A 7,817-nucleotide genomic window follows, 5' to 3' on the forward strand; every position below is an offset into this window, starting at 1 on the left:
CAGATATGCCTCATCGGCGGCCCCTTCTCAACATCATGAATCCCTGAAGAGTTTTGCAGATTACCTCCTGTTAGGAGGAGCTCTGCGTCTTGGGAGCACAGAAGCAGTCCATGAAATCAAACATCTAACAGGTCACAGATTGGGCCATGCATGCTGTTAATTGCATCAGGGACAGAATATCAACTTAATTATTTCAGCTGTAGCTTGAAACGATGCCTCACAAATCTATTAGACACGTATGCTATGCAAGTCATGTACCGAGGCCCACGAGTCAATAAACAGAGCGTCCGCCCGGACTCACAAGCAGTCCTAATAACTGGGATTCAGGCATCAACAGGTTATGTTGAACTGTAGCTTTGTGCCGTCTTTTGACAGGACTTTCAGGAATTTTGAAAACTAAACTCCATCCCCAAACGAGCTACCAAACGTCTTTTGAAAAGAAGTAAAACATCATCAGAGCAGCAAATGAAAGAAACCCTAAATCAGTCGTCTCAATGAATCACCTCATGGTTGCTGGCACCATCACATTCTAAATCAGCAGTGGGAGGGCCACATTCTTCTTATAGCTTCCTGACCAACCCCGCTCTGGCATGTTCTAATTGGCTGCACACATCTGATCCAGGTAATCAGGTGTGAGTAAGTCAATGTTATCAGGAAAATATGCAGACGAACCGGCCCTTGAGGTCTGAAGTTCCTCACTACTGCTCTAAATCTAGTCCGTGTTCTGAGTAGCATTTCTAAAGTGATGTTTAGAAGTGCTGCAAACTCAGATTTAGATTTTGGCAGATTTCATCTTTTCCTCTCATTCTAGCTGGGGAATGAACCACATCCTTTTTTCTTCTTGCTGCATCATATCCTTTCAGCGTCACACTGCCTGAAAATGGTAAGAGACCTTGAAATGTGTTGGAAAGCTGAAGAACAAAAACTTCAGATGAACTTTGTACACTTGCAAACTTTTAGCTCTTTAACTCACAGACATGACAACATTTCCAGCCTCCATTGAATTACATGTTATATTGGCAAAAAAAAAAAGGGGGGGTTAAGTGCTGGATTTTTCAAAATAAAACTTTCCAAAACATTGATGTGTAGGATAATATGTTTCAGCTAAGCTAATTAGAAAAGCATTTTAGGAGGTATTAATGTCAGGATATGAACATTAATTACAAATTAAGCAGAAATTCATGCTCTAAAGACACAATTATTCTGTCCTGTGCTCGTTTAAGCAGACTAAATGGGTACTTCAAAGAAAAAAAACTGTAGATATTAAATTCAACAAATTCAAATCCAGTTACATTTAAACTTTGTGGATTTTTTCATGTCCAAAAGTCTGTAGTTTGTTGAAGTACAATGATAATGAAACTATATTGTACATCCAGTTTCTTCTTAGTTTATATTTATCACAGTCTTAAAGCAATTCCTCAAAACTTCTACTTTGATTGATTCCAATTGAAAAGGAAAATTGCATTAAACTTGAGAAACTGAATGTAAAAAATATGACATTTGAATTGAATAATCCTATAACTTTTTGTTATTGCCCTAAACTATTGTTGCAAAGCTGATTTATTACAAAAATGAAAACATGATGAGCTAAAAAATGACTTTACATTAGCTTGTTGGCTGTAATCGTCAAATAACTCTAATAAAAATACAGATAACTAGCTGATTATTCTTGATTTGCTCTTTAACAACCAGCTCGGTGTCTGAAGGAGAGGTAAACAGATCAATTCTGCGTGAAAATGCTCCTTGAAAGCAGTCTCACTCCAGCAAAGCCCAAATCATCATCATCCACCTCACATATGCTCTTTCCCACAGAGTCTGTCAATCCTTTCACCACGCTATGCTAATCTGTATCAAACATCTTAGCCTGCATGTCAATTTTTTTTTTTTTTTATTTTCTAACCTCAGCCCTGTTTCTCCAATAAAACGCCAAAAACAATTGCAGCTTTGGCCTGCCCATAAGCAGAGTGATAAGGACCTCAGCTTTGAGGGAGGTAAAGACTCGACATGGGAGAAGGGACCAAGGAAGAGAAAAGGAGACCACTTCAAAGAGTGAATGTGAGCCACTGGCTCAAAGCGCTGTTAAAGCTACGTGATGTGAAAGCTACAGCTAGATCTGTCTGACAGAGAAGATAGGCAAAAAGGGTTTTTTTTCCCTTTATCCAGACAAAAAAATGTGCGTGTTACAGACATCAAAAATACTTGATTTAGCACAGAATGTTTCCTTACACTCATTTCATTTTGCAGCAGAAGGTATATCAAGTTTGGTGTTTTAGCTGTAGTTAAAGACTAAACATTCATAAAAATATGTCACTTTTATTGAAATGTTTTATAAATAGCAACTAAATGCAAGAATTAAGCTTTAATTTGGGCAAAAACTTTACGTCTGGAATATATTGAATATGAACTGCGGTATCTTTAATTCTTTTTCTGTCTATATGATAAACTCTATGCTTAATCTGCTGGGTAGCATCCTGTTTAGCCTCATAAATAATGATAAACTGAGTGTGACTGAAGAATTTGTTTGAATTCTCAGAAAATAGAAGAAAAAAAAAGTAGGGCTGTGAAAGCTGATGCGTTAACACACGATTAATCAAACCAACCACGTTAATATAGATTAAAGCCCTCAGGCTTCCTATCAAGCAGCTGTGAGATGAGCATAATGAAACTCTAAAACTTGAACTTTTTTTTATATTCTGTGATTGAGATTTTGTGAAATTAAAGAGATAATATGGAATTATTCTGTAGGTTTTGGTCAAAAGCTGATGTTCCAAAGGGTTAAAAATAAACGCTCTAAATGTACAAATTTGCGTGGGATTTTATATTGTGACTATTTACTAATAATAAGTGGCTGGCAAATACTGTAATTAAAAAAAATCCATCTTGGTTAATAGCGATTATTTTTTTCCGATTGATTCGTTAATTTGTTTTAAGTGATTCCCGTCCCTAAAAAAGATGTCAGAGGAATTGTAAATTGTAAACTCAGCGTTTTCTTTTTAAAAGCAGCTTTGAACATGTCTTTTTAAAATTGCTTTTTCATAACTCTGTTTTACTGTGAAGCACTTTGTAATTTGTATATTGAAAGTTGCTATATATGTACATAAAGATTATTATTATTATTAAAAAAAAAAGGTTTTGCCATGAAACAGAAAATGCATTTATTTCTTAAACTTCCTGCTCTTGTTTCGTATTGTTTTAATTTCAACCTTTTTGTTTTCTTAGATAAGGCTCCCACATCCCATAAACACACATTGTTAGTAACAAACCAACGTATTGATGCTACTGTTCTTGTGTTATAGTTGTCATATATTGCATTTCTCTTATCTTTATATTCTCTTTTCTGTATTCAACAACTGCTGAAGCTTTATCTGAAATTCAATACAGTCCTTCAAAGCATTCAACACCCTCTTGTTGAGGTCATGGTAATGACAAGCATTATTTCATGACAACATTCCTGTTATATTAGATGCTTCAAAGTCCTCAAAACACACACAACTGATACTTTCAGATCAAAATTGCATGTTGTTATCAACTTGACAGATTTTCAGATACATTATTTTTCCATTTAACTGCAGTTCTTGGTGTTTTTGTCGTCGCTCCGTATTGCAGAAGCAATTTGCAGACTTTCGTCTTCGTCGCTGGATTTGTGAAACAGCCTTTAAAGAGGGGGAGTATCTGAATGGCAGTGAACCATAAGCTGCTGTATTGACGTTCCTGATGAGCCATAAGGGCTGAACTACAAGAATAGGCAGAGATCTATCGTTTATTTCAAAATGCTTTAAAGGTAACAGTGTTTAAAAAATGTACATGAACATTTTGTCCATGTTGAAAAGCTTCAATATTTCTTGCATAAGATGCTTAATGATCATATTTGTCTTTGTTAGTCAACAATGAGACAACCAAAGACTATGTATGGTCAATACACAACACAAGAACAATAAGGTGCAGTCTGTTCTCATGTTGCTTACAGCAGAAACTTGTCAAAGATAAATAGAGACTCCCTCTGAGTCAACACTGGGATGGGCACATTAATTCTTTAACATTAGCTTTTGACTTCTTCAGCAGAAGCTTTGGAGCTCTGAAGTGGAGCATTTCACTCAGCAGTGTCTTTGTCTACTTCTTCTTCACCAACTTCATTTATCCGCTTAAAAATCGGCGAGTGAACAGCTTTGATAGCGTTTATGTGAGCATGATTTGAAGTTAACCAAGAATGCAGCTTCTTTTTCTAGCACTCCCTGATTAATTTTAAACTAAAAGGGAAATGGGTTCTGCTCAGCTATCAGCAACTGTATTTAAACCTGTGTCATTCATGCGACCTCATCTGCTCAGACAGTCTCAAAGTGGCCTTTTTCCCGTCCATATTCAAATAAAATTCTATGTTAAGGATTAGTGAACATGTTTCCCTCTCAATTATTCTAAAAAAAAGTAAATACATGCACTATATCAATGGAATTTTTGCTAGACAGATGGGCAACAAAAGACTGAAAGAGCCGAAATAAAAGGGATGATGCCAACACAGTAAAGGAATAAAAAAAAGGTGAAATGGGGAGAGAGGCTACTTGGAGCGGAAATTCCTTCAGTGCCTCTGCAGCCTGCCACCTCATATCAAGAAGCATTCACTGACAAATAGATGCAGGAGTGCCCAATAATAGAAATGTTCAGAAATAAACGCTTGGATGAAAGGGGAGGATCGTCAGCTCGCAAGTCAATCCGTAAGAATGACAGCAGAGGGGAAACAAAGGGTCAGCCATCTATACCAATAACTGGCCATCATAAGGAGTGACATAGAATAAGAAAACTGGTTGAAATCTGTTTGCAGACTTTAGTGCAGTTACTATAGAAACTTGGGCCGGTTCTTGTTTTCTGAGGCAGCATATCGAATAAGTGCTTTAAAACTGTACAATGATGTTCCACAAAGATGTCAATAAGAAACAAAAAGGAAGTATGCACTGGCGATCCATTTAGCTGGTGACCATACTGAAATGGTACGTTCTAATAATGACATTTAATTGATTCACAGATTTGCTGCAGTAAACTCAACTTCTTTTGTTCACTACATGACATCTAATGTTAGTAATGTTAAGGACATTGTGTGTTTCAGCTCCAAACAAGAAGAGAAAATAAAAATACAAAATGCAACTGTTATGGGGGATTCAGTGCAAGACTTTTCAAGGTAGTTTAGATCAAGTAGGGATGGATATTTTGTTTTTTTTTTTTTTTATTTCCTGCCTTGGTTAGGAGTTTTAGAATATCTTCAATATCTCCTCTGAACCGATCGATTTCTTATTGTTTCCCTGAAATTGTAGTTCTAACCTCTAACTGGAGACTTCTAAAACTTTATTGTATAAAGAAAAAAATAATTGTGTGAATGCTTCAAAGCATTCAAACTATAGTGATTCTCCTGCACCGTTTTGGTATCAAAACTTTCAACTCGTTAAGGACATTACTGCTTGTACTTTTGGTATTCATAAACTTTATAGTTTTTGAAATATTTTGAGCAAAATATGACTCTTAGTAAAATGAATGAAAATGTGCTCAAATCCTTCAAAAACTTTGACATTTGTGAACTTCTGTGCATATTAAGCTATAAAGAAACCATTCAAACTTTAAAATGTTCAGCAACTACTGGGTTTTTAGGGTAATTTGGAATTTACCTTTTATTTTAGCAACATTCGGGTAGTTTTTGGCTAATATAGACTTTTTTTTTCTTTTTTTCCCAGATAATTTGAAGTTTAGCTAATATTTTAGCGTTATGCTACCTGTTTTGGCTCATTTAGACATGTTTCCAGTTTTTAGGCTAATTTGGAGTAAAGCTAATATTTTAACATTATGCTAGCTGTTTAGGAAAAAAAAAAAATATATATATATATATATCAGTTTTTTTAGAATAATTTGGAGTTTAGCTAATGTTTTTGCATTATGCTAGCTGTTTTGGCAAAATTTGACTTTTTTTTTTTTTGGCTAATTTGGCATTTTGCTAATAGCAAGCTTTTGGCAATCAGCTTTTAAGCTAGCCATCAGTTTCAACATTTTCAGCTATCAGCTTCAGCATATTTAGCTATCAGCTCTAGCATCTTCAGCACTCCACTTACAGCATTCACACTAGCATTATCGCAGGTAATATGTCATACATCTAGTCTATTATTGTGTTGGCCTACATAAAAATGTATATTGCAATAAAGGTTACCCAGTGAGGGTTCTTTGAGAAGGCCAAGTATTTGTCGTTTTTTTTTTTTTTTCATATATATTTAGTTATTCAACACAATTGATTTTCTCTCACACAGTTACTTTCTCTGTCATCAATTTAGTTTTGAAAACGTGACCTTGAGAATATTTTCTATCATTCTTTTTTTTTTTTTAATTGGCTCATTCGTTGGCAAAGACTTGAATAACAGTCACTGAAGGCCACACTGGTCCAGTGGAAACATATTTATAAAAAACGATGGTCACATTAACCAATGGGATTTTGATTCTACCTCAAAAGAAATTGATTATTCAATTTGAAAAGCCACTCCAAAGAAAATTGTGTTTTAATATGTTTTACATGTTCATGTGACATTTTTCTCATGATGGAGGACATATATAAAGAAAATACATTTTAAAATGGCATTTCTGTGTACTTCTGAGTTCGTTGTGAATGCATCTGCTAGTAGACAACTAGTTCCACTAGATCCTTGTCTAAACTGGTATCTGACTCAAACGTCCATGTCTGGATAGGTCCAATACTTAAATTAATAATTAAAATAATTTAATGGGGATTTTTAGAATGTTCAAAATAGATCTATTTGTCTACAAGTGGATGCATCGGATTGAAACTTTTTCAAACTGCATTTCATTTGTCTGTTCTTGATTCACTACGATTTGAGTAAAGAAATACTCAGAAATGCAGTTTTAAGCTTAAATTCTTTAATAGATGTTCTCCATCAAGAGAAAAATGCAACAAGACACAAATTTTCATTGGAGCGGGTTTCAAAACCTAAAGTCTGAGTAATCTTATATTCTTGGATGGACCTTCATTGCTCTAAATCTCAAATGTTTTTCACTTGCAGACCTAGATACAGACACGAGCAGTCAAAGGCTTTAGAGGAACAAAACCAGTGACAAAAAGAAAATGCAATAGTTTGCATTTAATCTGTGTACCTATAGGGTTTTAAACTTGTCCATGACACAACTTGATGTTGATTCAATTTGCCCACCCGTAATCTTAAAATTCAGTAAAACTTGTGACACTATCTGTTTTTGGAAAAACCCCAAACTGACAGCTTAAAATGAAGCTTATACACCTATCATAGAAGACTGTCATCCTTTATTCATCAGAAAGTCTATTGGCTTCCCACACAGCAAAGCAAATAAAAAAGGAAAAAACAAAGACGTACGGCTTTAACTGCAGCCCAACCGAGAGGAGCATGAAAACAGAGCTTCTTTACCAATGATTACCTTCAGTTAATGTGTTCGTTCCACACATGTGAGATTAGGCTTANNNNAAAAAAAAAAAAAAAAAAAAAGCTTTTTGTTTTTTGTTTGAAGATTTTTTAGAAGAACTGAAAGCTGTATAACGAACTGCAGGAATGCAGTTAATACAGCCTCTTTAAAAATGAATGATTGTTTCATAAACATCAGAACACACTTTTTACCCTCAGGGGTTTCACTGTTAACGGATTCAGGCTGCAAAAGGCAAGTAAAACAGTTTATGGTTTTAAAAACAAATTAGTCTTTTAGTAAGTGTTGCAAAACAATAAAAAGGCACTGTGGAGATGGTTTGTTCATTTAATAATTGTTCTCCATTTGTGTGACTGCTGTGCTTTTTTTTTTTTTTTTTA

At 34.9% G+C, this 7,817-nt stretch overlaps 1 protein-coding gene across 4 annotated transcripts in view; it reads right to left on the reverse strand.

Moving 5' to 3' along the window:
• LOC112145203 (membrane-associated guanylate kinase, WW and PDZ domain-containing protein 3) overlaps positions 1-7,817 on the reverse strand; it is a 146,040-nt gene that overhangs the window by 114,528 nt on the left and 23,695 nt on the right. The gene's annotated exons all lie outside the window — the stretch shown is intronic.

This window comes from Oryzias melastigma, linkage group LG5 (assembly GCF_002922805.2).
Source record: "Oryzias melastigma strain HK-1 linkage group LG5, ASM292280v2, whole genome shotgun sequence".
In the NCBI taxonomy this organism is placed as follows: Eukaryota; Metazoa; Chordata; class Actinopteri; order Beloniformes; family Adrianichthyidae; genus Oryzias; species Oryzias melastigma.